The sequence below is a fragment of the Culex pipiens genome, chromosome 2 (assembly GCF_016801865.2).
Source record: "Culex pipiens pallens isolate TS chromosome 2, TS_CPP_V2, whole genome shotgun sequence".
Taxonomy (NCBI): Eukaryota; Metazoa; Arthropoda; class Insecta; order Diptera; family Culicidae; genus Culex; species Culex pipiens.
Window position 1 is genome coordinate 110234810 of NC_068938.1, and position 15374 is coordinate 110250183.

General features: G+C 40.4%; 1 protein-coding gene and 1 long non-coding RNA gene across 3 annotated transcripts in view; one reads left to right on the top strand and one right to left on the bottom strand.

The window, feature by feature from the left end:
- LOC120422785 (dual oxidase) overlaps window positions 1–15374 on the bottom strand; it is an 86916-nt gene that overhangs the window by 30458 nt on the left and 41084 nt on the right. The gene's annotated exons all lie outside the window — the stretch shown is intronic.
- LOC120422786 (uncharacterized) lies at window positions 9403–11009 on the top strand. Its single transcript, XR_005606172.2, has 3 exons — window positions 9403–10011; window positions 10078–10532; window positions 10600–11009. It is a non-coding gene; the product is annotated as an uncharacterized LOC120422786 (long non-coding RNA).

The window sequence follows — 15374 nt, forward strand, 5'->3', positions numbered from 1 at the left end:
CACATAAGTTTGAACGTGTTGTCGATTGATTACAAAGATTCAAGCATCCCGCAAAGTATTTCCAGTGCAAACCAGAAAAGGGAACGGATTTTGGCCAATCAAGTGCGGATCGGCGAGACACACCTACACAGCTTTCAGGGTCTTTCAGCTCTTCAGTAGCGTTTTTTTTTTAACAAGTTTCAGTAATGACAAACGAGATTATTGTATCCTGTTTTCCAGCGATTACGGATTTCGTTTCTTTTTTGGCACTTGTTCCCCTCTTGAGCCGCGGCGAGCGAAATCGACAATACTTGATCTGGGGATCAAGTTGAAGTTTATTTTTTATTTCGTGTTTCGGTATAAAAGGGGCAACAAATGAGAAGGTTTGAACGTTGGTAGCCCCTTTTTTTTGCTGGTTGTATATTTTTATTCAATCTGCCACCGGGCGCCCACACTTTTGATTAAAGACACGCAAGCATAACATAATCTTGAGTAAGCTTTCACATTTTCGTATGTTCATTTTTTTTAAATCTTCGTGGTAAGTTTTCAATTAGCTTAATTTTAAATTTAACTTTTCATAATAATCTGAAAACGAAAATTTTAAAAGTTGTTCAACACTCGATTGACCACATCCTGTTACTACTGACGCAATAATTGGTTTGGACGAGTTTTGGATTATATTATGTTTCGATAAATGGTTCTTAAACTGTTGCCCTCAGGTGAGGCCTGCGTAACCCAAATCAAGCCTTTGAAAAATAGACTTGTTTATTTTGAAATTTTCTTTTTAAATTCAGTAGCTTTTTCTGTCATAATGATGTCTCATTTTATATTTTGAGCTTTAATCAAATAAAGATTGAATCAACTTTTTTTTTCGTAAAATCGCGATAACTCGTGATTTTTACAGGCAAACCCCTTATGTCTATATATCAAAATTATTGTAATTGTCTGCTCTACAACTTAGTAGAACATTGTTACACTCTAAAAAATAACCCTGCAAAGTTAGAAAAAACACGGAATTTTAAAATGAAAAATTTTGTTCTAAATGAAAAAATGACCCTTCTGGGTCAATGTAGATTCGAAAATAACATTAAATTTCCCATAAAATGAGATGTTCCAAATTTTGTTACAGTCAAGTAACGGAAAATGGGAGAATTTTTAAACCTTTTTAGTGTTTTTTTCGATGAAAAATACGTTTTTTCGGAATTCTGAGTACGCCATCAAATCGGGCGTCTAATTTTACATAAAAGTCCCTTTGACTTCAAATTTCTATCTCATCACCGTTTCAGGCTGCAAATTATTGAAAAATACCTCTTTTTTCGCATCTTTAAAAATGGAAGGGGTCGTACCGCCCCTCCGTCACGAGATATCAAAAAACTGACCTCGGATTCGTGATCAGGGACAAAAGTTACCCCTTAGGACAAAGTTTCACGCAAATCGAAGAGGGGTCGGGGCAACTGCTGTGTGAGTTGGCGGAGAATTACCCACCTGGGAAACATTTTGCAGGCTAGTGTAGTAAACTGTCCCGTTTATATGTTGGTGGAGGTCATCAAAAGATTTGCATTAGTTGTTGTTAAATTATACAAATCCGTTTTAAATGCAAACGCAGCACTTGTGTAAAGTGTTGTCTAATTTTTTATTAGGCTTCATCCATAAAGTACGTCACGCTGAAATCAGCCAAAATTTACCCCCCCTCCCCCCCTTTGTCACGTTTTTCTTATACTTACAACACACAATGTCACACTTGCTTAGACCCCCCCCTCCCCCCCTAGAGCGTGACATACTTTATGGATGACGCCTTATGACAATATTATTCGTTTTACAGTAACAAAATATCACTTATGCATCAAATTACTTTACAAAGTTATTCTACAAAATCGTGCATTTTACGCCACAGAAACAACTCTCCCTTCAGTCATTGACAAGCTTCGATTTTCCATTCATTTGAATAAATCAAATCTTAAGTAGCTGCTGGTGTAAATGTACAAAAATTCCTGTCAATTCCTGCTGCCACTGTCAGTCATGCAAATCTGGGCCCGAGAATCCCTTCACACGGCTCCAGGATGCTATCACGGCATCACAGTTCCGTTTGAATTATATAATTGCAGCACGTTCGTTTATTCTTCCAAAGCCCTGAGTTCACACCGCCGATCGGCTTATGGTAATCTCCCCCCTCAGATGGTTCCACCTGGTGCACCTGACTTGGCACCGTGTAAAGCTGACTTAAAGGCAACGACTAATTGCTCGAGAGCGTATACACGACGACGAATTCAACACGTGCTTCGGGCCCGCCAAATGGCTAATTACGCCGACGACGACCCAAACCGGATCCAAACTCAACGAACTCGACGCAACTCTTTAAATCGCTCAACTCAGAGAAGACCGATATAAAAGGAATTGTATTCTGACTGCTTCTCAAACGGGGTTTAATGAGCACTCTCGATGGAAGCATCCTCCAAACTGATTTTCTCCTCCGCTTTATGAAGTAATTTAAAATATCTCACATTTATGAATTTATCGCACGAGAGCACCTGAAAGACCTTGAAGGTCACCACCAATTGCCGGTCGGTTCAAAAGTAACTCCTCAAGTCGACGAAAAAAAAACCTAGCACCTCCCCTTAATAATGTTCTGCCGGACAAAAACCAAAACCACCACTTTATTAATTTATTCGAATGATTTTATTACACGAACAAAAGCGCCGGCGATGATGCTCTTCACCAGCTCAGGCAAGGTACTTCTTACTCATGGCTGAGTGAACTCTCGCGCGACGACCAGATTGTGGGCCGGCTTAAGGTTGGTTGGTGCGGCAGAGTTGAGCAAGTGGATAATTTGCCACACAAAAACAAATAAATTACGGACGATACAGGACGGCATTAGCCGTTGGAACTCGAGCCTCTCGAGACCAAGAAATTGTTGGATTGGTCTTTTTTTGTAGCTGTTGTCGTTGCCAGCAATGTGCCACTCGTGCGCTCATCGTGGTCAAGAACATGGACAACATTCTGATCATCAGCAGCCGATTCGGATGGGCTGTATGATTTAATTATTTTATTACGTTTCAGCGAACTGGTAACTGTGTTGACACCTTTATTTATGACAAGGACAATTAGAGTTTGATAAATTAATGTGTACACCTTTATCTTATTCCTTTGCCATTAAGTCTGGGTTCGCTTAGTTCCGAAAATTCGTGTTTAATATTTAGTTCTAACAATCCGCTATCGAGCAATTCTAGCCCAAAACAGGATTTTTTTAGGCACTTTTTTCTCGACCCTCTCCGATTTCAATGAAACTTTGTAGAAATGTTATCCTACGCTTATGACAATCTTATGGGAAATTGGACGAGCTTTTCGGTAAAAATATTTACGAGACTGAAAAATCAAGTCTGTCATATAGAAATTGTCAAAAACCATCAAAAACTATTTTTTCAGCATTTTTATTTTTTAAACCGCTGTAACTTCACAACGATTGGACTTAGGACAGTGGTCAATATCGAGACTTTTATGTAAAACTGTCTGGAGAATCGATTCCGATTTTTTAGGTGATTTTCTCCATCCTGCATTTTTCTTGAGTATTTTAGTAACATTTTTTGCTATTTTCACAAAAAATTTGAACGAAAAAAAATCGTGGGCTACCACTCAAATTTTTAATTTCAACTTAAAAATCAAAAAATCTCATAGAAGTGGCGTGTTTTTTTCTTTCAGTGTATTTTTTTTTTTCAGAAAGCCCGTTATATTTCCTACAAGTTTGTCTTTAACTACTTTTTGATACAATGCAACGGCTTCGAGATACAGAAATATTTAAATTCCGAATTACAAAAATATTTAAAACATTTACGCCCTTCTCAAATGTCATTATCAAGTGAAACTGGCTCCGTATACACAAAAATGGCTTATATAGGCCTAGGATAACATGTCTAAAAAGTTTCATTGAAATCGGAGAGGGTCGGGTACAAAAGTACCAGAAAAATCCTGATTTGAGCTGGAATTGCTTTATCAGAATATTTCATAAGTTTAATACGTCTGGTGTAAAAAGATAGGACTTGTGACAAGATAGCACACAATACACGATTGAACTTTTTTCGTTTGTTTTTAGAGTTCAATTAGCGCATTTTGCTCTGTCAAATGATAAAACCTAGGATTTGTTTAGTCTCATTCGTGGTGACAATGCTTTTAGCTACTTTAGCCCGGAAGCTTTTGCATTATTAATGTTCATATAAATAGAACATTGGTTAATTTGAAGCTCACTGATATGCTCTTCACCCCTTACGGAAATTTTTCACTTAATTTTTTTATGTTTTTGACTTTTTTCTTCCTACAAAAAAAAATTTTCTTGTTTTAGGTTGTGCCTTTTTTTATAATCACTTATTGAGAAAGTGTTATTTATTATGTTTTTTTTTTCATTTTTAAATGATTATTTAGCTTGTCTTATGTATAATTGGTTAACAATTGTTGTCTAGAGAATAATAAGACAAAATAATGACTATTGTCACCTTGGGACTTTTAACTTTTGGAATTTTTGAAAACATAAAATTAGTTATTAAATGCACAATTTGTGCTGTTTATTGTCAGTTCTAACCGAATCAAATTATAAATTAAAATATATAATAAGAAAAAATGCAAAAAAGATGTTTTGATTCGCTGCAGATGACAGTAAATTTTCAGATTTTTAGTTTATCTAACATCATTTATTCAAAACAATTCAACTTCACATTAAACAATTATTTAGTATACATAAATGAGAAGTGAGGAAATCTTTATTTCAAAGCTAAAAATAAATGATTGAAGGATTTACTTTTAATCTAGATTCAATTTATTTCCGAATCTTTTACATCCAGTATAAGGAGATTTGATCAATTTTTAAAAAGCTACACAAAACTGCTTAAACAGTGAGACAGCAATACCAAATGAAAACAATTTTCTAAATTTTAGGAGAATTTTACAAAACTGAAAACTTCTATGACCGATTCTTTGAGAAGCTTAATATTTTTTTTCAATTTTCAATGTAATTTTCTATATGAAAGATTTCAATTCAACAACATGTTGAAGAGTTATATGAAATAACACAACACGTTAAGACAATCAGTAGAAAGTTCCCCCATGCCAGCTCCTTGATCATTCAATTTATGTGCAAAATCGAACAAGCTTGACTTGAAACTCTCCCCGGCAATCTGCCCAATTATATCATCATTAATAATAAAACTGCCACTCTTGAATAAAGCAGCAGCAAAAAACCCTCTCTTTTATTAACCTTAACAAGACTCAATTTTTCAACAGGCAGTCCATTTCGTGGATAAGCACTCCAAAAGCAACCGCATCGCAAACCCTCTCTCGGGTGGTTTAATCCACTTTGGCAACGTGAACAATAAATCGAATGCGCTCTGCAGACTCAGTGGCATTCATTAAACGGCGATCTTTTCTGAGCGTATGCAGATTCCAAGTCCAGTGGCCACGCGGTGCGCAAAATTTCAACCCAGCAGGGGACGCACCTGTGTGTACCACCCTAAAGGAGGGAGGGTTGTTAAGGTCTACAGGTAAACTTGACTTTTGTGCGTTGGTTGCGTAATTGCACCACTTGTGGGTTCTCTGTCTGAGAAACTGCCCAAACCAGCAGCAGCAGCAGTTCGAAATTTTCACAGTCAGTATTTTAAGGCGATGCACAGTGGGCGAAATGGAACCCAAAATCGGACTTAATTGAACGCGGCTGGTTCCCTGGTATGAAAAATAGTGTTTCTTATGTAAAAAAATCCGGGGAATCGATTGGTGATGGTTTCATCCACCGCACGAAACGGCAAAGGGTCCATTTCGCCCAACTTCCCATTTTTATAACATTTTTCTTGAAAATCGGTCTGTATTTAGAGCGGATGCTTTATGCGGCCATCCAAAATGCACTTAACTTATGTGAAAATGTCCCAGGAATCCAGTAAAAATAACCACTTGCACCGCAAAAATCATCTAGGGTCCATTTAACCCCAATTCCGCTATAAAAGCATTTTTGGCCGTTTTCAAATGTTAGGTCAGATTTTAAAAATCTGAAAATATTTTTATCGTAAAGATCAGACAATTTTACATAAGAATGACGATTTGCACTTGATAGTTTGACACATTTATGTTGGTAAAAATAAAAATTATGTAAAAGGCAGTTTATTCTGCGTTTGGGAAAATTTGCCCAAAACTGATTTTTCAATCTTTTTATTTTGTTTAATTTCTATATTAACATAAATGTGTCAAACTTTCAAGTGCAAATCGTCATTCTTATGTAAAATTGTCTGATCTTTACGATAAAAATATTTTCAGATTTTTAAAATCTGACCTAACATTTGAAAACGGCCAAAAATGCTTTTATAGCGGAATTGGGGTTAAATGGACCCTAGATGATTTTTGCGGTGCAAGTGGTTATTTTTACTGGATTCCTGGGACATTTTCACATAAGTTAAGTGCATTTTGGATGGCCGCATAAAGCATCCGCTCTAAATACAGACCGATTTTCAAGAAAAAATGTAAAAAAATGGGAATTGGGGCAAAATGGACCCTTTGCCGTTTCGTGCGGTGAATGAAACCATCACCAATCGATTCCCCGGATTTTTTTACATAAGAAACACTATTTTTTATACCAGGGAACCAGCCGCGTTCAATTAAGTCCGATTTTGGGTTCCATTTCGCCCACTGTGCGATGGTGACTGCAAATTACACCGAGACTTTGGCCACATCCGTGGAACTCTGAACAAATTTCTGTTCAAAAAGTGTGACGAGAAATCAGTTCATTAGTGTTCTACGATAAATTTGTCCTGGATGATTTCTCAGCACACTACGATCTCATAAAAGAAAATTTATACCAGTTAGACTGACATTCGTAGCAACGAATCAAAACAAACAAGCTCATCACGATTTGCATCTTTTTATCAACTAAAATTGAGTGAAATGGTGTTTCCGTTGAACTGGCCATCCCACACAATGTTAAGCGTTTTGCGTAACATCTTCCATAAACAACTATCCCAACGAGATTACAAATTGAAAGTTGAAAAAATTTGGCCTGGTGACATCAACTAAGACAACGGAAGTGATCACTTGGAGGCCCATTAAAATTGTATCGTTGAACCACTTTTTTTTAAATAACTAACCTACCTTTTAAGCGTAATGTTTATTTCAGTTCAACTTATGTCTTCTTGGTACAAGAATCATAAACAAACTCGTAGCAGATCCAACTATCCCCAACCAACGGAAAACAATCCATTCAGCTGGCACTTCCCCGGTTCTCGATCAAGCAATGATCACACAAAACATTTTCTATTCAGATTATATTTTATTATAGCAATCCGTTTCTTTAAGGACGCAATGGAATATGAACGAAAATGGTTCCTGAAGATGGACGGAAATTTGTAAACATTTGAAAATTGTTTTTTGCATGGCCAGCTACGATTTTGTTTTCTTTTATGTGTATAACAGTTTATTCCAGTTTCTATCAGTCAAGGGGTTCTAAAGTTGTGTTTCGAGTTATTTGCTCAGGCTGGAGAAAAAATCGTGCTGTTGATCAACCCCTCGGTTAAATCTTTTATAAAATCTGTTATAAAAGTTGGAGCTCTCCACCGCTAGAGGCAGCACTGTATAAATCCCTCTTTTTGAATCTCAAGTTCTACCGATGTGCTTTGGCGATAAGTCGCGGCATTATCTTCGCCTCTGTGCTGCTAATGGGATGGGGTGTCATTATGATTAAATTGAATATTTTATCATCTGGGGCAGCAGACAGTACAGCAGAACGCGATAGGCTGCGTTCGAAAAAACGAGTTTTTCAGGGTTTCATTGAAGCAGTAATCGATCCAAGGTCGAACCTTGAGACAACATTGATTGAAGAGCATAATTCTTACTGTAAGCTTCACTTTGGAAAGTGCTACCACAAGTATTTTGTAGAATACTGAAATGCTATAACAACTTAGCTCCTAATAGTAGTTTATGCAACAAGTTGCAAAAAGAGGATTTTTTCAGCACGAGTCGTACATTTATCCAACGAGGTTCACCGAGTTGGATAAATACGAAGAGTGCTGAAAAAATCAAGTTTTTCAACGAGTTCCATACAACATTTTTTGCAATTCCGAAAAACACCCATTGAGTGAAATTTTAAGTCAAATTTTCATGTATTTTGTCAATAAATTGTTTAAATCAAAAAAATGTTGAAAAGTGTTACTTTTCGAAACAAGTGCTGAAAAGTTCAACTTTTCAGCACCCATTTCAGTGCTGAAAAGTAGAACTTTTCAGCATTTATTTTGAAAAGTGTTGCTATTCGATTCTGTTATTTTTGGTACAGAAAAGTAGGCTATTTCGTCGTTCAAGAATGACAGGAAAAGTAAGTAGTTTCACGATGGAATTGCAAAAATGATATTTTTCACACTACAACTAACTAATTAACTAACGGTAAGTAATAAATCTATTCAATATCTCAATATCAATACATTTACAATATCACTTTCTGATATTTTTGCCTTCCTCACCTTACTGAGGAAAGGCTATAAAATCACTCGAAAAATGAACTTTCTAATTAGACCTCCTAGACCTACCTTCATTTGTACATATCGACTCAGAATCACCAGCTGAGCAAATGTCTGTGTGTTTGGCTGTATGTAGACATGTGTACCAAATCAATGTCACTGGAATATCTCGTCACAGGCTCAACCGATTTTGGCCGGAATGGCTTTAATCGATCCGTTTTAACGTCCCCTACATTGCTATTTAAAATCAAGAAGTTTGATTAAGTATTTTAAAAGTTATGTTAAAAAAACTGTTTCATATAAACATAAAATTATGGTAAAAAGGGTGGTTTTTTCAAGAAACCTTCACATACTATATATTTTTAGAAAGCACATGAGAAGACCTTTCAGGTGGATGGAAAAAAAAAGTGATCAGACTTACCTATCCAAAGTTATGAGCACTTAAATATCAGTTGAGAAGAATAACATAACCTCACTTGTTTTTTTACTACTTTTGTTTTGGTTTTCAAATTCGGATGTACAGGGTGATCCAACTAAAAAAATGTGAAATGGAAGTCGATGATCGATGAATAGAGCTGTGCCTTGTATTCAATAAAGTACCCCAAAGAAGATTACTTTTTAATCATACCCAAATGCGGAATAAAACAAACTACGGACCATATTTTATTACGCAATGCAGATTTTTTCGCCTCCTTGCGATCAAGCAAGACCGAATCGGTACCTAGGGGGGTGACTTTTCGGTTCAGCCGGAGCTGGAACCTTGAGCTTTGAGCTGAAACCTCGAGCTCGGAGCCAGCACCGAGCTGGAACCGTGTCTGAAACTTTGATTAAAAAGTAGCCGATTTTTTGGAAATCAATTTAGCGTGCATCGCACATGAGCTGTCACTGTCAGCCAAAAAAATCAAAACAATCCCGACGATCCCAACCCGTTTTTTTCCTGCGAAGACGCGTTTTTTTTTCGGACAACCCGGATGCCAAGCGGTCTCCGTCGGGTCCCAGCTGCTGACCACGATCTGCCCTAAGCACTAACTAGAGCAGTGCTCAATCAACATCAACTGGTGTTTCCTGTGCTGCAAGGGCGAAGTTTCATCTGCTCAGAAACCTGCCTGACGACGTTCCACCTCGAGTGCCGCCAGTTTAACCAGCCGGAGAGTCGTTACATCTGCGAAGAGTTCGATTCCGGCCGAATGCCGCTGTACGACGAGATCGTCTGGGCCAAATATTCCGTGTTAATGTTCTGGCCCGTGATTGCGATTCCCCCGCCAGCGGTTCTGGACGTGGAAGAGCGAACGGACATTTACGGACAAACCGAATCTGCCTCTATCACAAAGGCGACTTGGACAGCGTGACGGACCTGAAGCGGTCGGGCATCATGGAGCGGTACAACGAGGCACTGCGCGTGGCACGGTAGATTTTCGAACGGCTGCAGGCAGAAAAAGCTCACACCCAGGAATCGGCCCCGGACGATTTGAGCTTTAAACTGCCGATGTACGTGAAGATCAAGTTCAACAAGAATGTTGCTCCGCTGAGAAGGCGCAACGCGGCCAGATACGAGGAGGTGAGTTTGTCGAGGGGATGGTTTTCCGTATCAATTGTTATATCAGATTCTATTCTATTCCAACAGGAGGACTCGATCTGTGAGTGAACATCGTCGGACACGGACCCGTGCGGGCTGGAATCGAATTGCATTAACCGGGCGCTGCTCGAGGAGTGCAATCCAAAGACTTATCCAGCTGGCGAGAGTTGCAAGATCCAGTGCTTCAAACGAAAGCAGTACCCGGCACTGGCGGCCAAACGGATCTGATCGCACAGGAGGATATCCACCAGGGTCAGTTTGTGATCGTCGGAGTACGTCGGAGAGGTGATCAACAACGAAGAGTTGGCGCGGCGGATAAAGCAAAAGCAGGACCAAAAGGTCGAAAATTACTTCTTCCTGACGATGAACACGGAGTTGACAACCGACTCGGGCCCAAAGGCAACATGGCCCGGTTCATATACAACTTGTGCGAGCCCAACTGCGAGACGCTGCTGTGGAAGGTCGGCGGAAGCCAATACGTGGTGCTGTTTGCCCTCAAGGCGGTAAATTCTCAAAATCCCGGTAAAAACACTTCCTACAACTAACTCTTATTACTCTTTTTCACGCCAGGGCCTTCAACTTTAACTTTGAGACGTTCGGCGACTTGAAGAAGATCTTCTAGTGTGGTGCGGGCAAGTGTTCCGAGCTGATCGTCAGCCAAGGGAACTGGAGTGAGTAGGCCACAACGGTCTTGCGCGATAGCTCCTCCGCCACCCACGCCTGCGGCAAAGTACCTTGCGGATCCATCCCGCCCAACCTCAAAGACCCTCCCAGCTACGGTTTGCGGGTTCAGATCAGGAGAAAGATATTCTGAGAAATTGCATTAACGGATCCAGAATTAATTCACATCTTAGAAGCAAGAGTTTTGTTTTTCGGTTCAAAGAACAGAAATCACTCATTCATCGCCGAGCGAATCTTTGCCGACTGGAGCGCGCAACACGACTTGCTCAATCGCTCCACCCAGCGACACAAATACTTCGTGAATTTCTTTTAACACATAAAATTGACAATACAATAATAAAATATGATAACAATAATAAAATATGATAAGGGGGTGAGTGGGGTGGTTGGTCTAAGATGACCAGTGCTGTTAAACGTTTAAATAAACGGCGTTTAACTTAACGGAATAGTTAATCGTTAAAATTAACGTGAACGCAAACGGAGCCTACGTTGATCTGAACGTGAAAGTAAACGGAGCACGTTAATTAACGCGTTAATCCTTTTGAGGCCCCGACTTCGAGGGCCTGTATCTCCCAAACGGTAACATCTAGCGGGTTACTTCCAGTTGCATTTCACGGGCATTAACTGTGACTATGTGTTCCCGGTGAAGTAATTTGGCCAAAGTGGCCACCGGTTCCGGCAACCCGGAACATCCGTCAAGCGGGTTTTTTTTTAAGCTTTTGTCATTCAATCGACTTTTGAGCTAATGTTATGAAACGTTATTTGTAGTACATAGGTATACTGACTATATTGAGTCAGTTCAGGGTATCTGTGGCCACTCTTGAACCGGTTCCATGATACCACGCAAATGATTCCAATGATTGTGATATTCAAAAGTCCACCTGTTGCTTATCAAACTTCGTAAAATTGAAATCATTAATCATCTATTATCATGCCGGTGTCCTTTGACCGTACTCCATGACCTTAAATATCGGGGAGATTATCCGCTGGCTCCAGTGGGGTAGCCCCACTGTCCAATGGTGGAGATTACCCTTGTAAGGATGGCAGTATCACTGGCAAGGATCAGACGACGTCGATCAGACCGCTGGTTGTACTGATCGGACAGTCCCGGACGCACAATCCGAATGAGCATCGACAAGTTGATCACGGTTCGAGAAATCATTTAACGGTGCAACGAGATGAAGCAAATGATGACGGTGACCACGTGTCGAGGGGAGTCCTCGCCGGATTGGTTAACCACGAGACAGTCTTCTGGTGGAAACGATAGTCGTGATGGAGGTGGCCGTGATATGCCTCTTCCACCAGGAAGTCCTTGGTTCTGGGATTGCTGAGTGAGACATTCCTGGAAGCACACCAGATCGTCTGTTCTGTGTTTGAACAGGTTCGAGGATGGCGAGACGAGCTGACTCTCACGAGCTGCCACGGAAAACAGCCGCCATCGCGCATCAAAACTCTGCACATGTCGCCAATGCAAGTGCAAAATTCCGCTAATCACGCCGGAATGGTAAAAAAAAAACATCGGCTTCGCGAGGCAACCGATGACCGACGTTCATCGACGTTCAGCGATTGTTTATGCTCCATACGGTCCATTTGCGTAAAAAAGGTTTTGGGTGGCTCACCATACATTACCTTCGGAAGCCAAGAAATGAGCAGAAACTTGCAACAAAGACCACAAAAGACCCGGAGGTCGTTAAGGTGGATTGCTTTGCTAAGGTGTCGCTCCCACCGAAGAAGCCGAACTGCGAGAGAAGGTAAGGCGCTTACGACCGGTGCAACGGAACAGGAAGTGTACGTTGAGGCAACTGAGGATTCCAACCCGCGGTTCGTGTCCACCTGAGAGACGGGGAAATCAAGCACAATCTGTACGCCGAAGGGGAGTCATTCTGCTACAGAGCAATAAATTGAATAAATTCGCTGTGAGAAACAAATTCAAATTTTATTTTTGAGCCTTCTTCTTGCTTTTCACTATCTTCTTCAGCACCAACTCGTCCGGCTTTTCCGCCTCGACAAACTTACGCCTTTTGCTCCTGCTCCAGGAAAACTTTCACCACTATCCCGAAGCGTTCGCCGTGTTCTTTCAGCATCTTGTCTCCTTTCGCAGCCAATCTTTCCGCTCGACCTTTCGTTGCTCCTGTTCGAGCCCCAATCGTTATCGACGCGACTGAACACGTGATGGATTTAGCGCACGAACGGATCCTGGTTCGGGATGACCGAAAGCAGCCGCAGTTCGGCCGACTCCGAACAGCTCCAGTTTGCGGTGTCACTTTCGCCGTTACACTGCAGGAAGAAGCTTTGCTGGGCGGCGACAGATTCTCCACCTTAAAGCTATAGGTCGCCTCCGACCGGACCTCGTCGTCCAGATTGTCCTGATCGCTCATGTTCATCTGTTTGGGGACCGGCGGTCACTGCTTCGCCACCACCTCCGTCCGCTGGGTTTACCACTGTCGTCGGGGCCAGCGCCTGCACGTTCAGGGGATCTAACGCGTTATAGAGCTTGCGTATCCATTGCTTCTACGGTCTTATCGTAGTCCATAGCGGCGTTCAAGGCCCCGTCAGCGGTCGGAAGAAATCCCAGCTCGGTGCCGATGTTGGTCCTATGCGGTTCCGGAATCGTACTCCTGCGACACGACTCAAACGTTCCGCAAACAGAACTGTTAACGTTCAACGCGATAAAGGGGCAAAATTGGCAAAATAGCAAAATTGAACCCTCTGCCCCGATGACGGTCGATTTGCGTGTGGCTGGCAAAAGTGCTTTTTTCCGTCGCCAAAATCCGCTCCTTCCGCCCGTTTCGGGTGTTCTCCGGCTGCACCAGCATCGGCCTAACACGGTTCAGGTCCAGCGGGTGGTAACGGCATCGGAAGAAACGCCCAAATTAGTCTAAATTGCGAAAAACTCTTGCAACACCTGTCCGTGCTTTTGTTTTGATTTTGTTTATTGACGGTTGCAGCTAGCAGGCGATGCACGCTAAACAGATTTAGAGAAAATGACTACTTTTCAATCAAAGTTCCAGGCAAGGTTCCAGACCGGTGCTGGCTCCGAGCTCGAGGTTCCAGCCTCGACAAAACCGAAATGTGAGTGAGATCGGGCTTAGATAACTCTATGTAATAGAGTTATCTAAGCCCGATCTCACGCACACTAGCACGCCATTTGTTTTGCTCGAGGGTACAAAATTTAACCTGAATCTTTTTTGTGTACGTACATACAATACATGCGCGCGTAGATAACTCTATGTAATGTGTCGAGCTTAATTAAGCTTAATTTTAGAAATCAATTGGGTACATATTTAAGCTTAAATAGCTAATATTATTTTTCACAACGATAAAGCTTATTTGTATGAGTACAATTGGGTACTAAAGCCCTATGTCAATTTGACAACGCTAAACGCTAAAAAACACGATTAAAAACCATTTCTGATCACTTTTTTTCATTTTAATGCAATAAAAATTTTGACAAGACAACATTTTTTCGATGGATTAACTATGGTCCCCTTGGAACGAGCTGTCAAGTAGGAGCTTTTCTGTCAAGAAGGACCGCGAGGTTAATTTTTCAAAATTGATTTAAAAATCCATTTTAAACTCTTTGTGGTCGTACAAAGGGTCATTGTACTCAGGAAAATAAGCTTTATCGCTTTAGGGCTGGTATGCTCTTCAAAAGAAAGGGGGTCAAGAAACAGCTTTACGAACGGCAGAACAAAAGAGAGGAAATGTTTTCTTGGGGCTTTTCTTCACCCTCTCTGACTTGCTTTCGCTACCGCTGCTGACCATTTGAAATTTTTCTTGACCGATTCCTTCTGAAGTGCGTACCTTACATTAAACAATAATATCAGCAATGTAAGCTTCATTTTAGGACCCAATTACCCTTTTTACGACCGCAAAGGATTTAAAATGGATTTTTAATCAATTTTCAAAAACTTACAGAAAAAGTCATACTTGACAGCTTGTTCCAAGGGGACCATAGTTGAGCCATCGAAAAAATTTTGCCTTGTCAATTATTTTTTTTGCATTAAAATGAAAACACAGAAATGGATTGTAATTACGTTATTTACCGTTTAACATAAAAATTTACATAGGGCTTCAGGACCCTATTGTGGGTTTTAAAAAAAATCTGACTTATTATTGCGCAATTCTCACTAACTTGGACTTCGCAATAAATTATTGCTATCGATCGCACTATTGCGACCTGCAAACTGGCTTGGGAAATTTTAATTTTCTCAAAAATTTATCAAAGCGAGCCGATGTTGCTCACCTGTCAATCGCAATTTTAAAGTGCGAGTGTCCAGTTTGGTGGAAACTGCGACTGGAAATGTAAATAAACAACTGCGTGTTGCCTAGTTTTTGGAAATTTTGTTGTCAAAAGTGCGAGAGAAAAGTGCGGGCCAAATCCAAGTTACAATGCAAGGATCAATATATATGTTTAGAAAAGTTATGAAAAGGTATTTCTGATTGGATGGATTGTATTGGAACAAACTGTCAAGCAGGATGCTTTCAATCAAGAAATAAAATTTTAACCCATTGTGGTCGTACGCAGCGTACGGCAGCAGGCTTGGCCGAATGGTTAAGCCGTCGTCGGTTTTTCCACCGAGTGTCTTGTCGTGTCGTCGGTTTATCCATCGTAAAATGTTGTCTTGTCTTTTTTTTTTTTTGCAATGAAATAAAAAAAAATA